At 44.6% G+C, this 2,778-nt stretch overlaps 1 pseudogene; it reads left to right on the top strand.

Annotated features, from left to right (window-relative positions):
* The first annotated feature begins 1,833 nt into the window (after window positions 1–1,833).
* On the top strand, window positions 1,834–2,367 carry LOC129645679 (glycine cleavage system H protein, mitochondrial-like; annotated as a pseudogene).
* Window positions 2,368–2,778: the final 411 nt, after the last annotated feature.

A 2,778-nucleotide genomic window follows, 5' to 3' on the forward strand; every position in this document is an offset into this window, starting at 1 on the left:
GTTTAATGCTCTGTTTTCAGAGACAGATTTCTAGTAATGGATAACAGCAAACACATGTATACTGCTTACAATGGGTCAGGCACTCTTCATAATATGTGTAGCTATAAATATAAACAAAGGCATTTAAGCCTCATAGCCACCTATGAAGAAGTTCTATTACTGTCTCCATTTTACAAGACAGGACTGAAGCACAGAAAGGACCCTTCTCCAGCAGATCTTCCCGACCCAGGAATCTCCTGCATTGCAGGTGGATTCTTTACCAGCTGAGCTACCAGGGAAGCAAGTAACTTGTCAAGTGTTATAATCCAGCAGGTGGTGGAGACAGGATTGGAACCCGGGCAGCTGACTCCAGCTACTCCCAATATTACCCTATTCTACTTGGTAGTAGCTACCAGCGTTCACACAAGAGTCCAACAGCCCCAAAATCAACACTGACGCTCCGTGAATATAAGATTCTATCTGATGTTCAGAGTCATTGAACTGGCGCTTTGAACTACTTCTATGACACAGCAAGGTCTCTTATAACTGCTGTGGAGTGAGGGGACCCTCATCTCTGTCTTACATTATTCTGTGTTTAGGAAGATTAGCAAATATTTTCGAGCAAGTCCATGGAACTTCATCTGTAATAGGAAAGCCAGTAGCAAGCTGGTCAAGTCAAATTTTACAGGAAGAAAGAGAGTGAAAGGAATAGGATTTCCCTTCAAGAGAGTAAACAAACACAGCGTTTTCATCTTGACCTTAGTGTAACCAAGCAGGATCCCCCAGCCCTCTCCCAGTGTCTTCCACCCACCTCTTTCTTGTCTGTAGAAAATCTTTAGCCTCCTAGGTCTTCCCTGAGTTCCAAAGAATAAATTTAATTGGAGAAGTGAGAAAATGCAGAAACAAAGGACAACAGTCAAGCAAGAGAAAATAATATAATAGTTTAGCCATTAAACAAAATCAAGGGCATTTAGAGTCTCCCCAAGGGCTATGGATAATATTCTGAGCCATGTCCTCTGAGCTGTTTTGCAGATACTGAAACCCCCAGCAAGTGGAAGAAGTTAACTGTATGTTGCCCATGAGCGTGTAGACCCCAGATCAACTGGAACCAGAAGGTGAATGATGTTGACTCCCAGTTACCTCACCACCTACCATTCAGAAGAATCTCCACGAGCTGATCACACACTTCATGACCCCTCCCTCACCCTGTCTCTGAAAAATTTTTCTTTGAAGGTCATCGGAGAGTTGGAGTGTTTTGAGCACTGGCTGTCTGGACTCCTTGCTTGGCATCTGCAATAAGCGCTGCTCTTTCCTTCATCACAACCTGGCGTCAGTAGATTGGCTTCACTGACTGTGGGTTCGTGGACCCAAGTTTGCTTCAGTAACATCAGGAAAATACAAATTAGGACCACCATGAGAGCTTATCCCCATATAGGATTGGAAAGAATTGATGGGATTGGTTGTACAGACACATGAGCAATGTTCTGAGGGGAAAGAACACAGTCCTGATGAATCTAAGCTCAGGCATTCTCTGTTCTCCTTGGGCTCCTCATGGCCTCCTAAGCTCCGCCATGGCGACTGTGCCCCTAGCCAATGTCCATCAACCGCATAGATGATGAAGAACCTGGTGGGATTCTCTCCAGCAATGAAAACTGATGGTAAGCAGAGTGGATGAACCTCAAACATAATTGAGTGACAGAAGCCAGACTCCAAAGGTTCTGGGGGGGAGTGTGTTTATACAAAGCACCGAAAGAAGACGAGTTAGATAGTGAAGGACAGGGAAGCCTGGTGTGCTACTGTCTATGGGGGTCGCAAAGGGTTGGACGTGACTTAGTGACTGAATAACACCAACAGATGGTGCTGTGAGCGGCGCAGAGTTTGCAGGCCGGGGTCTGCAGCCTTGGCGTCATCTCTGCACCCAGCGCGCCCAGCCCACCGTGGCTCTGGGGGCGACGGGCGGCCGCCATGAGGCCCCTCTCTGCTGTTGAGTGTGTACATTCACAGACAAGCATGAATGGGTAACAACTGAAAACCGTGTTGGAACAGGGGGAATCAGCAATTTTGCACAGGAAGATTTGAGAGTTGTTTTTTTTTTTTTTTTTTTTTTTTTTTTTTTACTGTAGTCTGCTTGAAGTTGAGACCAAATTGGAATTGGACAAACAAGAGGAATTCGGTGCTTTGACAAGTGTGAAAGCTGCTAGTGAACTCTGTTCTCCTCTTGCAGGAGAAGTAACTGAAATGAATGAAACTCTAGCAGAAAATCCAGGACTTGTCAACAGATCTTGGTATGAAGATGGTTGGCTGATCAAGATGATGCTCAATAACCCTTCAGAACTAGATGAAATAATGAGTAAAGAAGCATATGGGAAATTCATAAAAATCTATTGAGAAGTGAAAGTGGAACTCTTAAACTAGTTTGGAACAAAAACAAACAAACAGCAAAATGAGATGAACTAACTTGTGTTAGAAATCAGGAGAGTGGTTATCCTCAGGGAGACAAGGAGAGAGAGTAAGATGGGACAGAGGGGGGCCCCCAAGGCGGCTGGACTTTTCTTTTATGATCTACCTGGGGCATTCATTTGGGGAAACTGTATGTCACACTGTAATGAGAAATCTCCTTACAATCCCACATTTCAGAAATAATGCATGATATTATAGCACAATCCATCACATACTGATTGGTTCAAGACTGAGAAAGGAGTACGACAGGGCTGTCTGCCGTCACCTTGTTTGTTTCATCTACAGAGCACGTCATGAGAACTACCGGGCTGGAGGAGTTACAAGCCAGAATCAAGACAG

Source organism: Bubalus kerabau, chromosome 1 (assembly GCF_029407905.1).
Source record: "Bubalus kerabau isolate K-KA32 ecotype Philippines breed swamp buffalo chromosome 1, PCC_UOA_SB_1v2, whole genome shotgun sequence".
Lineage (NCBI taxonomy): Eukaryota > Metazoa > Chordata > Mammalia > Artiodactyla > Bovidae > Bubalus > Bubalus kerabau.